The sequence below is a fragment of the Bos mutus genome, chromosome 28, assembly GCF_027580195.1.
Source record: "Bos mutus isolate GX-2022 chromosome 28, NWIPB_WYAK_1.1, whole genome shotgun sequence".
Taxonomy (NCBI): domain Eukaryota; kingdom Metazoa; phylum Chordata; class Mammalia; order Artiodactyla; family Bovidae; genus Bos; species Bos mutus.
The window spans coordinates 27,846,444-27,864,281 of NC_091644.1; the positions used below are offsets into that span (position 1 = coordinate 27,846,444).

Below are 17,838 nucleotides of genomic sequence, written 5' to 3' on the forward strand. Positions count from 1 at the left end.
GCCTTGTAGGCTCCAGTCCATGGGGTCGCAAAGAGTTGGACACGACTGAGTGACTTCACTTTCACTTTTCACTTTCATGCATTGGAGAAGGAAATGGCAACCCACTTCAGTGTTCTTGCCTGGAGAATCCCAGGGACGGGGGAGCCTGGTGGGCTGCCATCTATGGGGTCACACAGAGTCAGACACTGCTAAGTCGCAGCAGCAGCAGCAGCATGATATGATCATTTTTTTTTTTTTTTAAATAAAAAGAGTTATCTTTTAGAGATACATGCTGAAATATTTATATATAAAATGGCATGATGTTTAGGATTTCTTTCTATATAATATTGTGGTTCAGAACAAAGGTTTAGATGGAATTAGGCCACCTGAGTTGACAGTGGTTATAGCTAGGCGATGAGACTATGGGGATTTTTCATGCTATTTTCTCTTGTTTTGTAAATGTTTGAAATTTTCTATGACATGTCAACATGCAAACCAACAAATCAAAAGTTCCCTCTGATGGCTTCCCTTTATACTCAGAAGACAGATCACACACTCTTGCATGGCCCTCAGGAGTTCTGAGTGGTCTGCCTCCTACACCCAGGCTCCTGCCCCACACTGGCCTTCCAGACTTCCTCACTGTCTCCTCTGCCCTGGTGTTTGTTTTTCTCTTTGTCTGAGGCTCCACCCCAGACTTCACCTGCTATAGCCCTTTGCTCAACTCCTACTCCTTCCTTAATTGTATTAATCATGCCTTTTATCTCAGTTCAGTTCAATCACTCAGTCGTGGTTTGCCGTTCCCTTCTCCAGTAGACCACATTTTGTCAGAACTCTCCACCATGACCTGTCTGTCTTGGGTGGCCCTATATGGCATGGCTCATAGTTTCATTGAGTTAGACAAGGCTGTGGTCCATGTGATTAGATTGGTTAGCTTTCTGTGACTGTGATTTTCAGTCTGTTTGCCTCTGATGGAGAAGGATAAGAGGCTTATGGAAGCTTCCTGATGGGAGAGACTGACTGAGGGGGAAACTGGGTCTTGTTCTGATGGGCGGGGCCATGCTCAGTAAGTCTCTAATCCAATTTTCTGTTAATGGGTGGAGCTGTGTTCCCTGCTATTTACCTGGAGCCAATTATGGAATTCCAGTTGAGCTATTTCAAATCCTAAAAGATGATGCTGTGAAAGTGCTGCACTCAATATGCCAGCAAATTTGGAAAATAGCAGTGGCCAGAGGACAGGAAAAGGTCAGTTTTCATTCCAATCCCAAAGAAAGGCAATGCCAAAGAATGCTCAAATTACTGCACAATTGCACTCATCTCACACACTACTAAAGTAATGCTCAAAATTCTCCAAGCCAGTCTTCAACAATACATGAACCGTGAACTTCCAGATGTTCAAGCTGGTTTTAGAAAAGGCAGAGTAACCAGAGAACAAATTGCCAACATCCACCGGATCATCAAAAAGGCAAGAGAGTTCCAGAAAAATATCTATTTCTATTTTATTGGCTATGCCAAAGCCTTTGACTGTGTGGATCACCACAAACTGTGGAAAATTCTGAAAGAGATGGGAATAACAGACCACCTGACCTGCCTCTTGAGAAACCTGTATGCAGGTCAGGAAGCAACAGTTAGAACTGGACATGGAACAACAGACTGATTCCAAATAGGAAAAGGAGTTCGTCAAGGCTGTATATTGTCACCCTGTTTATTTAACTTATATGCAGAGTACGTCATGAGAAATGCGGGCTGGAAGAAGCACAAGCTGGAATCAAGATTGCTGGGAGAAATATCAATAACCTCAGATATGCAGATGACATCACCCTTATGACAGAAAGTGAAGAAGAACTAAAGAGCCTCTTGATGAAAGTGAAAGTGGAGAGTGAAAAAGGTGGCTTAAAACTCAACATTCAGAAAACTAAGATCATGGCATCTGGTCTCATCTCTTCATGGCACATAAATGGGGAAACAGTGGAAACAGTGTCAGACTTTATTTTTTGGGGCTCCAAAATCACTGCAGATGGTGATTGCAGCCATGAAATTAAAAGAAGCTTACTCCTTAGAAGGAAAGTTATGACCAACCTAGACAGCATATTAAAAAACAGAGACATTAACTTTGCCAACAAAGGTCCATCTAGTCAAAGCTGTGGTTTTCACAGTAGTCATGTATGGATGTGAGAGTTGTACTATAAAGAAAGCTGAGTGCTGAAGAATTGATGCTTTTGAACTGTAATGTTGGAGAAGACTCTTGAGAGTCCCTTGGACTGCAAGGAGATCCAACCAGTCCATCCTAAAGGAGATCAGTCCTGAGTGTTCATTGGAAGGACTGATGTTGAAGCTGAAACGCCGATACTTTGGCCACCTCATGGAAAGAGTTGACTCATTGGAAAAGACCCTGATGCTGGGAAAGATTGAAGGAGGGAGGAGAAGGGGACAACAGAGGATGAGATGGTTGGATGACATCACCGACTCAATGGACATGAGTTTGAGGTAGCTCTGGGAGTTGGTGATGGACAGGGAGGCCTGGTGTGCTGCAGTCCATGGGGTTGCAGAGTCAGACACGACTAAGTGACTGAACTGAACTGAAACTATGGTGGAGGTAATGAAGATAATGGTGACCTCTTTCAAAAGATCCCATGCATGTACTGCTACACTCAGTGCCCCCAGCCCTGCAGCAGGCCACCCCCAGCCCACGCCTCCACTGCAGACCCCCGGACACTCACAGGCAAGCCTGGCTGAGTCTCTTGTGAGGTCACTGCTCCTTCCTCCTGGGTCCTGGTGCACAAGGTTCTGTTTGTTCCCTCCAAGAGTCTATTTCCCAGTCCTGTGTAAGTTCAGGCAGCTCTATAGTGGGGTTAACTGATATTATAAGTCAACTTTAATAATTTAAAAAATCCATTTAACACATATCAGATCAGATCAGTTGCTCAGTTGCGTCTGACTCTTTGCGACCCCATGAATCGCAGCACGCCAGGCCTCCCTGTCCATCACCAAATCCCGAGTTCACTCAGACTCACATCCATCAAGTCAGTGATGCCATCCAGCCATCTCATCCCCTGTCGTCCCCTTCTCCTCCTGCCCCCAATCCCTCCCAGCATCAGACTCTTTTCCAATGAGTCAACTCATTGCATGAGGGGGCCAAAGTACTGGAGTTTCAGCTTTAGCATCATTCCTTCCAAAGAAATCCCAGGGCAGATCTCCTTCAGAATGGACTGGTTGGATCTCCTGGCAGTCCAAGGGACTCTCAAGAGTTTTCTCCAACACCACAGTTCAAAAGCATCAATTCTTTGGCGCTCAGCCTTCTTCATAGTCCAACTCTTACATCCATAGATGACCACAGGAAAAACCATAGCCTTGACTAGACGAAGCTTTGTTGGCAAAGTAATGTCTCTGCTTTTGAATATGCTATCTATGTTGGTCATAACTTTCCTTCTAAGGAGTAAGCGTCTTTTAATTTAAAATCATCTGCAGTGATTTTGGAGCCCCGAAAAATAAAGTCTGACACTGTTTCCACTATTTCCCCATCTATTTCCCTAGAAGTGATGGGACCTTATGCCATGATCTTCAATTTTCTGAATGTTGAGCTTTAAGCCAACTTTTTCACTCTCCACTTTCACTTTCATCAAGAGGCTTTTTAGTTCCTCTTCACTGTCTGCCATAAGGGTGATGTCATCTGCATATCTGAGGTTATTGATATTTCTCCCAGCAATCTTGATTCCAGCTTGTGTTTCTTCCAGTCCAACGTTTCTCATGATGTACCCTGCATATAAGTTAAATAAACAGGGTGACAATATACAGCCTTGACGTACTCCTTTTCCTATTTGGAACCAGTCTGTTGTTCCATGTCCAGTTCTAACTGTTGCTTCCTGACCTGCATACAAATTTCTCGAGAGGCAGATCAGGTGGCCTGGTATTCCCATCTCTTTCAGAATTTTCCACAGTTTGTGGTGATCCACACAGTCAACAGCTTTGGCATAGTCAATAAAGCAGAAACAGATGTTTTTCTGAAACTCTGTTGCTTTTTCGATGATCCAGCGGATGTTGGCAATTTGATCTCTGGTTCCTCTGCCTTTTTTAAAACCAGCTTGAACATCTGGAAGTTCACGGTTCACATATTGCTGAAGCCTGGCTTGGAGAATTTTGAGCATTACTTTACTAGCGTCTGAGATGAGTGTAATTGTGCGGTAGTTTGAGCATTCTTTGGCATTGCCTTTCTTTGGGATTGGAATGAAAACTGACCTTTTCCAGTCCTGTGGCCACTGCTGAGTTTTCCAAATTTGCTGGCATATTGAGTGCAGCACTTTCACAGCATCATCTTTCAGGATTTGGAATAGCTCAGCTGGAATTCCATCACCTCCACTAGCTTTGTTCATAGTGATGCTTTCTAAGGCCCACTTGACTTCACATTCCAGGATATCTGGCTCTAGGTCAGTGATCACACCATCGTGATTATCTGGGTCGTGAAGATCTTTTTTGTACAGTTCCTCTGTGTATTCTTGCCATCTCTTCTTAATATCTTCTGCTTCTGTTAGGTCCATACCATTTCTGTCCTTTATCGAGCCCATCTTTGCATGAAATGTTCCTTTGGTATCTCTGATTTTCTTGAAGAGATCTCTAGTCTTTCCCATTCTGTTGTTTCCCTCTATTTCTTTGCATTGATCACTGAAGAAGGCTTTCTTATCTCTTCTTGCTATTCTTTGGAACTCTGCATTCAGATGTTTATATCTTTCCTTTTCTCCTTTGCTTTTCACTTCTCTTCTTTTCACAGCTATTTGTAAGGCCTCCCCAGACAGCCATTTTGCTTTTTTTGCATTTCTTTTCCATGGGGATGGTCTTGATCCCTGTCTCCTGTACAATGTCACGAACCTCATTCCATAGTTCATCAGGCACTCTATCTATCAGATATAGGCCCTTAAATCTATTTCTCACTTCCACTGTATAATCATAAGGGATTTGATTTAGGTCATACCTGAATGGTCTAGTGGTTTTCCCTACTTTCTTCAATTTAAGTCTGAATTTGGCAATAAGGAGTTCATGGTCTGAGCCATAGTCAGCTTCTGGTCTTGTTTTTGCTGACTGTATAGAGCTTCTCCATCTTTGGCTGCAAAGAATATAATCAATCTGATTTCGGTGTTGACCATCTGGTGATGTCCATGTATAGAGTCTTCTCTTGTGTTGTTGGAAGAGGGTGTTTGTTATGACCAATGCATTTTCTTGGCAAAACTCTATTAGTCTTTGCCCTGCTTCATTGCATATTCCAAGGTCAAATTTGCCTGCTACTCCAGGTGTTTCTTGACTTCCTACTTTTGCATTCCAGTCCCCTATAATGAAAAGGACATCTTTTTGGGGTGTTAGTTCTAAAAGGTCTTGTAGGTCTTCATAGAACCATTCAACTTCAGCTTCTTCAGCATTACTGGTTGGGGCATAGACTTGGATTACTGTGATATTGAATGGTTTGCCTTGGAAACGAACAGAGGTCATTCTGTCATTTTTGAGATTGCATCCAGATACTGCATTTCGGACTCTTTTGTTGACCATCATGGCTACTCCGTTTCTTCTGAGGGATTCCTGCCCACAGTAGTAGATATAATGGTCATCTGAGTTAAATTCACCCATTTCAGTCCATTTGAGTTCGCTGATTCCTAGAATGTCGACATTCACTCTTGCCATCTCTTGTTTCATCACTTCCAATTTGCCTTGATTCATGGACCTGACATTCCAGGTTCCTATGCAATATTGCTCTTTACAGCATCGGACCTTGCTTCTATCACCAGTCACATCCACAGCTGGGTATTCTTTTTGCTTTGGCTCCATCCCTTCATTCTTTCTGGAGTTATTTCTCCACTGATCTCCAGTAGCATACTGACCTGGGGAGTTTCTCTTTCAGTATCCTATCATTTTGCCTTTTCATACTGTTCATGGGGTTCTCAAGGCAAGAATACTGAAGTGGTTTGCCATTCCCTTCTCCAGTGGACCACATTCTGTCAGATCTCTCCACTATGGCCTGCCCATCTTGGGTTGCCGCACGGGCATGGCTTAGTTTCATTGAGTTAGACAAAGCTGTGGTCCTAGTGTGATTAGATTGACTAGTTTTCTGTGAGTATGGTTTCAGTGTTTGCCCACATAAAAAACCAAAAAATTGTATTTCCACTTTAAGTATGAGAAAACTAGTTACATGGCTGGTAAGTACTGAAACTGGGATTCAGAACCTAAAAACTTAAATGTTTGCTATCTCCCCAAGGTCTTAATCTCTGGATCAAGTCCCATCAATCAGAGATCATTCCTTCTCTCTCCTGACACTTGGAAAAAGAAAAACTTCCACGGTTATCATTAAGGGGAAATACTCCTAAGCTCCCTGCAGAACACTCTCCCCTTTCCTGAACCTCCATTTATTCAAGCAGCAAATGGGGCTCATTCTCACTTACTTCACAAATAGTTACTGCATGAATACTGTACAGCAGTTACCAGGGCTACAGGGATCAAGGGATTAACAGAGTAGCCTGGGTTCCTACTCTCAAGTACAGGCAGAAAGTGAAAGTGAAGTCTCTCAGTCGTGTCCGACTCTTTGGGACCCCATGGACTGTAGCCTACCAGGCTCCTCCATCCATGGAATTTTCCAGGCAAGAGTACTGGAGTGGGTTGCCATTTCTTTCTCCAGGGGATCTTCCCGACCCAGCGATTGAACCCAGGTCTCCTGCACTGCAGGCAGATGCTTTACGGTCTGAGCCACCAGGGAAGTTCCAGGCAGAAATAAACAATAAGTAAATACACATGTGGTAATGCTTTAGTGTAGGATTAATGAATGCTCTGAAGTGAAGTTATGGATTATACTGCATATAAAGATATTATAAACTACTGGCCATATTTTCCTGTGCTGTACATTACATCCTTACATCTTATTCATTTTATTTTTTTTTTATTGGTGTGTAATTGCTTTACAAAGTTATGTTCGTTTCTGCTGTACAACAGAGTGAATTGGCTATATGTGTACATATATCCCCTCCCTCTTGGGCCTCCCTCCCACCCCATCCCACCCCTCTAAGTCATCACAGAGCGCCAAGCTGAGCTCCCTTTGCTGTACAGCATCTTCTCACTAGCCATCTATTTCACGCATGGTAGTGTATACATGTCAAAGCTACTCTGCCTTTTTCCCTCCTGTGTTAAAGTGGAAATATTATTGCAAATGAATGAGTTAATGCCAGGAACATTCTTAACGTAGTTCCTGGCACGTGGTAGGTGCTTAACGGATGGTGGTTTTTATTGCTAAGGATGGTATCTGCTACCCTGTTTGTTTTCCTCTTGGGTTGTTAAAAAAGATGTAGGGAAGGCAAGCCTAGCATACCTTTTTTGGTCAAAACACAATTGGAATATGGTATCCTAAATCTAAGGCATCCCAGGTTGTGTAGAGATAAAGAATCCACCTGCTAATGCAGGAGATGCAGGTTTGACCCCTGGGTTGGGAAGACCCCCTGGAGAAGGAAATGGCAACCCTCTCCAATATTCTTGCCTGGAGAATCCCATGGACTGAGGAGCCTGGCAGGCTACAGTCCACAGGGTCACAAGAGTTGGACACGACCGATCACACGTATGTACCCAGGTATTCTAATCTATTTATTAATATGATCCAGGGCAGGGTCTTCTAGATGGCAGGCAGTCTAGAAACCACATTATGTAAGAGATGGTTGGGACACATTGGGAGAGCTTACCCCCCAAAATAAGACCTGTAGGAGAACTATAGATGACTTAGTAGATAATGTATGATCAAGTATAAAAAATAGTAGATATATTTGGGAAAATCCTCAAAGGGGAGGCCAGGGCTCATAACTTACCTGGACAGATGCTTAAAATCTGCCCTGATACAGAGGGGCTGTCTCCAGCAGAGTACATCTGTCTGAGGCAGCATCATGTCTGTCTGAACCTGTACTGCACCTCTTGGGTCCAACATTCTGTTCAGTTCAGTTCACTTGCTCAGTCGTGTCTGACTCTCTGCAACCCCATGGACTGCAGCACACCAGGCCTCCCTGTCTATCACCAACTCCTGGAGTTCACCCAAACTCATGTCCACTGAGTCCATGATGCCATCCAACCATCTCATCCTCTGTTGTCCCCTTCTCCTCCCGCCTTCAGTCTTTCAAGGCATCAAGGTCTTTTCAAACGAGTCAGCTCTTTGCATCAGGTTATGACAGCATTGAATGAGTATTTGTCTCATAAAGCAGAAGCAGACGTGGACAACCACTTCATGATTCCAAGTTCTTTCGCAACCCAACCTAAACTTTCTGTGCTTCTCCCTCAATCCAACCAGCTTTAGAGTACAACAACAACTCTCTTTTGTTGTTGTTTAGTCGCTAAGTCTTGTCTGACTCTTTGCAACCTTACAGACTGTAGCCCACCAGGGTCCTCTGTCCATGGGATTTCCCAGGCAAGAATACTGGAGTGGGTTGCCATTTCCTTTTTGACCCAGGGATTGAACTCACATCTTTTGTGTTTCCTGTATTCACAGGTGGACTCTTCATTGCTGAGCCACCAGAGCACTCAGTTAACTACATGTTTAAGCTCATTAAATTTTTTTCACTGAAAGAATTCAGTAAATATGGGCTACTCTAAGACTCTAAGATAAACATCACTAACCGTGTTCTCCTATGCAGTATCTTAAAACTACAAACACAGGAAACCTCTGAAATTGACTAATGATATTTGGGATTCATGAGACATTGTCTCACATAAGTAATTGTCAAGGAACAAATGGAAATATAAGGTTGTCAAAATTGTAAGGGGTTTATATGGTCATTAGTTTAACTTCATATGATACTTGGATCCCTTCTGTACATCCCTGCCAAATGGACATTCAGCCTGTGCTTGAACATCTTTGGTGATGAGAAATGCATCTCCCTTGAAAAGAGGTATAGCCCTGAATTTGAGAGCATGGACATTAGGGCAATCGAGACCCTAGATTCAAATCCCAGTACCACTTCTTACAAGCTAGCTCTGTGCCTTTTGGATGTTATTTGGGTCTTCACTTTCTCATTTGCAAAGTAGGAAAATAATGCTGCCTATGTCATAGAGTGAGTATGAAATATGAAATGGTTATGCCATTGTTTGGCACTTGGCAAACTTCCAACAATGGTAGTTCTTTTGTTTATTGAGGCAGAACTATTTACTAGATTGACTATTAGAAAAACTTCCTTCTACAGTTGAAGTTTTTCTTCTTTGTTTTGGAAGATCAAATAGGTGTAGAATCTAATGCCACCTTTAACTGACTGGTAGTGGCTTTCTGGAGACCAATGCTCATAATATTGTAAGGCTTTCTCTAGCAGAAAAGAAAGACAAGATGACTTAGTGATGTCAGGTTTGATGCAAGAATTGGGAAATGAGGGAGGCAGAAATTTTGTGAATGAAAACATCTGGGCAGTTCATTGGATAGTTCTATTTTCCTCCTCAGGATCCTTCAAAATGTTTCTGTTCTCTCATGTCCCCCTAATTCTTCTCATTTCATGAGCCCAGCATCCAAAACTTGTATTTTTCCTATTCTTTTGCTAACTGCCTGTGCTCACATCAATGATGTCCCTCTCATTCAGAGAGCAGGAACAAGTGCTGAGAAGCTGTCAAAAAGCCCTTGCTTTTTAAACAATTCATCAAATGCAACAGTGACTTATTGAAAGCACAGAATGAGTAAGGAGAGGCTGGTCTCAACTTTTGATGTAACAGAGTGACAATTAAACCTCGACTAAGGGAACACAAAGCTCTAATGCAAGGCTCAAGCCCTGAAAACACAGAAACCTTCAGGTCTTTGGTGTGGGGACAACAGTGCGACTTGGCTTAATAGTCCCCTCGGGCTTCATTATATGATATCAGAGAACAATAATTGGCACACATAAGGTTGCCTCACTTACCAGGAAAACAATACATTATAATCACTGTACTCTGTTAAAGGAAGCAGGGAGGTCTACAGTGCTCTTTATGAAGGTTATCAACAATTAATTAAAATAAGGAAATACTATTGCTAAAAAGATTCTGAAAATTTTATTATGTGAAACACCCCATTCATTGAACATACTGCATAATTAGAAATGCCTTTTAACCTCAATCACATTTAGGTGGCATGTTTAAAAGCAGAGACTATTCAGTGCTGTAGAGAGATTATAAATTAAATAGATAAGAAATAAATATGAGGGGGAGGGGATGAAGAGTTCATTAGGCGAGAGAGTAGATATTGATTTTATTTTCTTTCCACAGGCGTTTACCAAGTGCTTTTTGTAAGCCAGACACTGTACTGGGCCCCAGCGATGCTAAAGGAATGAGATGTGGTCACATGCTCAGAAAGTTCTTAGTCCAGCAGGAGAAACTAACCTGTTAACAATAACTATAGCACAACTGAAGGAAAATAATTCTGCCTGGCAAAAGATGAAGGGTATGGCAGGCAAAGCTAAGAGGAGATGTAATGCTTGAATAGCATATTGAAGAATAAGTAGGAAATTGCTATTTTCCGGATATGCAAAGGGAGAAGTATCTTAAGAAGTCATAATATTTTCTGTTGTTTAGCAACCCCTATGTAGCAACCCCTATGCTATATCACCATAGAAGGAATAGAGGGCTCAAAATGAGTTTTGCTGGGAAAAAATGAATTTGGAGAATTCTTATAGGAAGGAAGGAAATATTAGAAGTAAGTCTGAACTCAAAGGAGAGAGAAAACCTAAAATGTTTAAATACAAGGAAAGGCTGGAGAGGACGTTGAATTTACATGGTGGAGCAAAGTATGTGCTTACACCAAGTCAGGTGAACCACATTTTAGTGGGGCTATAGCCCTGACCACTATGATCTGATTTGGGTATGAGCTTTACCATATATTTCAAGTCACAGCCACCTAGTTACTTCTTCAGACTTTTAATAAGGGGCTGAACCAGCTTGCAATCGAGTTTCCTTCTAGATCTAAAATGTCCCCATGCCCTGCAAGACTAGGGAGCTAGGAAAGACAGAACCTGGAACACAGTAGGTGCTCCCTAAATTCAAAGGAATGAACTACAGCCTTTCTTTGAGGAACTGGAGGGAACGTGTGCCATCTTGTAAAAAGAATTCAAATGGCATTAGACGAATGTCTGATTTTGCAAGTGGCTGGTATTCTGTAAGTGGACTGGGGCTGGAACTCAAACAGAGGTGACTGGCAATGAGATGATGACACTAAAGATACAGTAAAAGGGAAATACCTGAGGATCTATTGCCCTAGGAATGGCAAGAAAGAAGAGATCAAATATTGGTAGGAATGTCAACATTTGGGAACGCTGTTGTGGGACTTAAATGGCTTAACCTGTGGTATTGTGTTTAATTCTCTATATTGAGACTGTGAGCCTGATCCATGTCCTTGGGGAGTTGGGCTAGATTGACCTCATATGTGATGATCAAGTGTTCTGTAAATAGTCAAGGAGGATGAGGAGCCACATATCCATCTTGTCCTGAAGAAAACTCATGAGACTCAGAGGGGAGGCCGGGGAAGGCTATTACGTACCTAACGGAGAGCATTAAACTTAATGCCAGCCACTAGCCCTTCTAATCCTTCTGATTATATTTTATATTCTCCTTAACAATTTCCACAACACCTTGGTAAAAACCTTATTTGACTGGTCCATGGGGATCAGTGTGTCATGGGGAGAGTCCTAGGAAACCAGTAACTACAGATCTGCAGTTTTGCAACAACACTCGGCATACCACTGTCTGAAGCTTCCGCAGTTTTCAGAGGCAATGGTCTTGTCACGGATGGGTTCCCAGAGATCTGAGCAGGAAGAAGTCACAGTGCAGAAAGGCACCTCAGTGTGAGGAAATGGGTGCCTTGAGGAACTTCTCATCTTACTGTCATCACAGAGGCTTTGAGGGCATAGCAGTTAAGTAAGGGTGCAAATACCAAGGTGGAAGTGAGTAGCAATTATCCCTGAGCATGGCACTTTACCATAGGTACCTATAACAAGTTTGTGAAGAAGGAATTTGATTCACATCAAGCTCTTTGATAAGTGATATTGTCTCAACAGGTTATTATATAAAAAAACCAAAAAAGTTAAAAGTACTCATATTGTCACTGCTTTCTATTAATGAATAGGATGAGTAAAAATAATGTTTCCATTCTACCTACCAAAAATGACCACTTAATATTTTGCTGTAAATCTTTTATGAGTTCTGTCTCTCTGTCTCTCTATTTTGTGTATATATGTAGGGTCATTCTGTATATATTAGTCTGAAACTATGGATATTGAAGATATGTTTATATATTGATATAAATGTATAATATTTTAAAAATTGCTGCATAACATTCTACAGTGTATATCATAATTTCAATCAGTGGTCTACTAGTGGACTTTTGTCTATTTTTTAAAAATTTTGTTGTAAACATGCAGCAACAAAAATCCACTTGTATGCCAGTTATGCTTTCAATTCTGTAGGCTGAGTCCTAACAAAGGAGCTAGAAGCTCAAAGGCTACAGATATTAAAAATTTTTAATAAACTTTTCGAAAGAAGTTGGGTCATTTAACATTCCCAATATCAGTATTTGAGACTACTTATTTTTGTTACCTCTGGCATCACTTGAAATGATGACACTCAAATTTTTACATTTTTACCAAATTGACAGCTGAAAACTAGTAACTCGTTAGTGATATAGTTTGTAATTCCCTGACAGCTAGAAGGTTGAACATTTTCTGTGTTTACTGTATATTTGTATTTTCTTTTCTTCTAATTGCCCATTCATATATGTTGCTCATATTTGTGTTATTTTATTTTGAATTAATTTTTAGGAACTCATTATATGTTCCATATTAACCCTTTATTGACTTTTTCTTCTGAAGACAAGTGACCTTCAAAGAAATGTTTAAGAAACAAAACTGTTTATTCAAAGAAACTCTGATGCTAAAGCTCAATACATGCCATGAAGTGGGGCTGCAGAATGTGGTCTTTAAATACTGTTGCTGCTGCTAAGTCACTTCAGTCGTGTCAGGCTCTGTGCGACCCCATAGACGGCAGCCCACCAGGCTCCCCCGTCCTTGGGATTCTCCAGGCAAGAACACTGGAGTGGGTTGCCATTTCCATCTCCAATGCATGAAGGTGAAAAGTGAAAGTGAAGTCACTCAGTTGTGTCTGACCCTCAGCGACCCCATGGACTGCAGCCTTCCAGGCTCCTCCATCCATGGGATTTTCCAGGCAAGAGTACTGGAGTGGGGTGCCATTGCCTTCTCCACTTTAAATACTATTGCCCACTAAAAATACATCAGAATTCTTTGGAAAATTGGCTAATTCCAGATCTGGGACACAAGAGGTACAAGAAGCACCTAGGACTTCTTGACATACTAGAGAAAATTTATCAAAGACTACAAATGTTCAGGACCCAGTCTGAGTCAGCTCCTGCTGGAAAAAGATGTGAAAATGTTAGAATAAAAAGAATATTAACTGCAATGAATTAAAACACATCAAATGGTTTGAATTTTAAACCATGAGGTTTAAAATATGTATAGAACAGTCTTATGGACTCTATGGGAGAGGGAGAGGGTGGGAAGATTTGGGAGAATGGCATTGAAACATGTAAAATATCATGTATGAAACGAGATGCCAGTCCAGGTTCGATGCACGATACTGGATGCTTGGGGCTAGTGCACTGGGACGACCCAGAGGGATGGTATGGGGAGGGAGGAGGGAGGAGGGTTCAGGATGGGGAACACATGTATACCTGTGGCGGATTCATTTTGATACTTGGCAAAACTAATACAATTATGTAAAGTTTAAAAATAAAATAAAATAAAAAAAAAAAGAAAAGATGGAGAATCTCACCAAAAAAATAAATAAAATTAAATATACTTTAGAAACCTTTGATTGGTGCAAAAAAACAACTAGTTGTAAAAACTTAGTTTATTTATCAATAAAGAAATCCGTCATTCATCCCACCTTTCCTGTACCTCAGGGTAATCACAAAGGTGATAAGTCCTCAGCTAACAAATAAAGTTATTAAAGATTAGAATATTACCAGTTGTACAAGGGATCAAGTGCAATGACTTCTGATGAATTCTCTTGCTGCTGCTGCTGCTGCTAAGTGGCTTCAGTCATGTCCGACTCTGTGCGACCCCATAGACGGCAGCCCATCAGGCTCCCCCGTCCCTGGGATTCTCCAGGCAAGAACACTGGGGTGCGTTGCCATTTCCTTCTCCAGTGCATGAAAATGAAAGTGAAAGTGAAGTTGCCCAGTCGTGTCCGACTCTTCACAACCCCATGGACTGCAGTCTACAGGCTCCTCCATCCATAGGATTTTCCAGGCAAAAGTACTGGAGTGGGGTGCCATTGCCTTCTCCGGATGAATTCTCTTAGTGGTTCATAAGTCTGAACCCCTAATGAAATAAGGATCTAGGCAATGACCAAACATGGCTATTAATACCACAAAGAGCTCAATATTAACCAGATATTAAATGCCTCCTGATAAACCTCTGCAATATTCTTGCCAAGAAAATCAGAACTAACTCAGCAAATCTCTCACTATAGTGACCATATTACAGGAAATACAGGGGCTAGAGATGTAACATGTAAAATGATATCATGGGGATGATATCAGCAAAACTCAGACTGTAGAATAAAAGACATCGTTACTGTAGGGAATTTCAAGACCAAAAGGAGAGGAAGATGAGGGGTCGGGGAGAGGAAATGATCTTTAGAGCAAATGAGACTAGAGAGACCTATCAACTAATTTCAATATATAGACCTTATTTTGATCTTGATTTGAATGCATACACTTAAAAATATGAGACAGTTGGGCAAACGCCAACACTGACTGTAAGTTTAATGATATTACAAAATTAACATTAGCTTTTTAGGTAGGATCATGGTTCGTTATTTTTTAAAAAGACTATTTATATCTTAGAGATACCCACGGACAATATTTACAGATGAAATGATATGCTGCCTTGGATTTGCTTCAAAATTATCTGGGAGATGAGGGTGATAGTGAAGATGAGAGAAAACTGCCCGTGTGTTAACAACTGTTGAAACAAGGTGAGAGATATTTGGAGGTTCATTATACTACTCTCTCTACTTTCACATATGCTTTAAAATGTCTATAATGATAGCTGGTTGTCTTGTTAACACAGAGTTGGGGTGTGCAATGCTCTGCTGGCTCAGCCCTCATCCTCACGTGCACTGAGACACATGGAAAATCTCTGGGGTGCCACCAGGGCAAAGGTTCTTGAGAGCACGTATTTTTGTTCCTTTTCATCCCTGAAGAACCCTCAGTGTTTAGAGCAGTGCTTGGCACACAGTAGGTCCTCAGCATTTTGTGGCAAGGATGAACACTTCTCACGTGGCCAGGACAGATGTTAGGTTAGTGTCATCAGATCCTCTGGGGGCACAGGTTACACCACAGAGGACTGGACACAAGCCTCCAAGATTTTGTCCATCTTGGGCCTTCTGGAGGCTATGGGTGTAAACAAATCCACAGGTTCATGGCTTAGTTACAAAACCAGAATGTCAGAGATCTGTCTCACATCACAAGCTAAAGACCTTGCCAGCCTCGTGGGCCATATGGCAAGGCTGACCTAACTCACCAGGTCCACAGAGGTCCCCAAACCAGAAGCTTCTATATTAGCAACCACCTGGAGGTGTGTTAAAAAGGAGCACAACTGTGCCATTTGCAGAGACGTGGATGGACCTAGAGATGGTCCTACAGAGTGAAGTCAGAAAGAGAAAAACAAGTACTGTACATTTAATGCATATATGTGGGATCTAGAGAAATGGCACAGATGAACCTGTCCGCAAAGCAGAAATAGAGACACAGATGTAGAGAACAAATGTGTGGGCGCCGACGTGGATAAGAGAGAGTGGGATGAATGGGAGCTTGGGATTGACATATGTACAGTACTGTGTAGAAAGTAGATAACTAATGAAAACCTACTATATAGCTCAGCAAATTGAACTCAGTGCTGTGTGGTGACCTAATGGGAAGAAAATCCAAAAAGAGTGGATATATGTATGCATATAGCTGATTCACTCTGCTCTACAATAGAAATTAACACAACACTGTAAAGCAACTATATTCCTATCAAACTTTTTTTTTAAATAAACTATGGGCTCCAAAATCACTGCAGATGGTGACTGCAGCCATGAAATTAAAAGACGCTTACTCCTTGGAAGGAAAGTTATGACCAACCCAGATAGCATATTGAAAAGCAGAGACCTTACTTTGCCAACAAAGGTCCGTCTAGTCAAGGCTGTGGTTTTTCCAGTGGTCATGTATGGATGTGAGAGTTGGACTGTGAAGAAGGCTGAACGCCGAAGAATTGATGCTTTTGAACTGTGGTGTTGGAGAAGACTCTTGAGAGTCCCTTGGACTGCAAGGAGATCCAACCAGTCCATTCTGAAGGAGATCAGCCCTGGGATTTCTTTGGAAGGAATGATGCTAAAGCTGAAACTCCAGTACTTTGGCCACCTCATGCGAAGAATTGACTCATTGGAAAAGAGTCTGATGCTGGGAGGGATTGGGGGCAGGAGGAGAAGGGGACGACAGAGGATGAGATGGCTGGATGGCATCACCAACTCGATGAACATGAGTTTGAGTGAACTCGGGAGTTGGTGATGGACAGGGAGGCCTGGTGTGCTGTGATTCCTGGGGTCGCAAAGAGTCGGACACGACTGAGCGACTGAACTGAACTGAACTGATGGGCTCCTGGGCCCCACCTTCAGAAATTCAGGTTCCCATCTGCCGGGACAGGACCCAGGCAAACGATGATACAACAAAACCCCACGGGTGATTGTGAAGGCTCTAAGCACTGTTACCCAGATTATCTCCTCAGCCCCATCCTGCCCCGTAGCCTTCAGAGCTGTGGTCCAGTAACAGCACTCCTATAGGGTCTCCCTCTTGGCAGGAGGCTGAGTAGGGTGCTGAGACGTCCACTGTGGACACACGGGCGGAGTTCCAGGTTCATCACCCTCCTCCTCCTGGCTCCGCAGCTCAACTCAGCTCAGTGTTTGTTTTCTGAAGTTGAAACATTTTGCTTTTATGGGCAGTCACTCCTCCTTCTCAGTAGGCAACCCTCTTGCCCTAGAGATGAATTGTCCTGTTTCTTTGTTTTTAACTAGTAATTTACTAGTTTCTGGAGGTGGGGCTTCCTGCGGTTGCAGTTATTTTCTGGGCTAGCACTTGCAATTTATATTCTCCCCGCAAGTTACCTGGGAGATGAGCCACCTCCTTAGCTTAGAAGAAGTCAGGTTGATTCTTCCCAGCCTCGATCAACTTCTGATTTCCTATTCTATAACCTTATTGATTAATCAAAACTATTGCTTACAGCTGCTGCTTAATGGATGATGGCTCTGGAGTTTTTCTGAATACAATTATTTATTGCTTTATTGATGTGCCACTTATTACTCTGTTAAGTACCATAGGGTGTTTAATTATGTGAAAGGGAAGTGCAAAGGCAGTTGCTGAAAGCTGGAGTTAAAGAGGCCCAGTACCTGAGTTCCTGACAATATGTCGTAAAACAGCTTTAAAACACATGCACGCACAATGGACAGACCTTGTTCCAAAGTTTAACGAGCTTGGAAACAGAACGGGCTTGGGGAGCTGCCTTGCCACTTTGCCGTCTGTTATTAGCCATAGCACAAGCAATGAAATCTTGATATTTTAAATAAAAAGGAGACTATTTTTTGCAGGGGCTGGTGCTTTCATGCCTTTTCTATTTATTGCTGTTGATTGAAGAGTCTGTGCTAAAGGGCACAGCTAGAAGAATAGCCGATGGGACTGAAAATTGACTTCTGTTAGAATGGGGTAGGGGCCCAAAATGCCCACAGGTTCCATGGACTGGAATCTCCTTTTTGGTAGGTAGTCAATTCTTGCCATTCCTGAAGGCAGTCATA

The 17,838-nt window shown here is 42.2% G+C and overlaps 1 long non-coding RNA gene across 1 annotated transcript in view; it reads left to right on the forward strand.

The window, feature by feature from the left end:
• Nucleotides 1-17,838, forward strand: part of LOC138986115 (uncharacterized) — a 63,121-nt gene that overhangs the window by 40,802 nt on the left and 4,481 nt on the right. The window contains exon 2 of the long non-coding RNA XR_011463011.1: nt 14,855-14,985. This is a non-coding gene — a long non-coding RNA (uncharacterized lncRNA). The remainder of the gene's footprint in view (nt 1-14,854; nt 14,986-17,838) is intronic.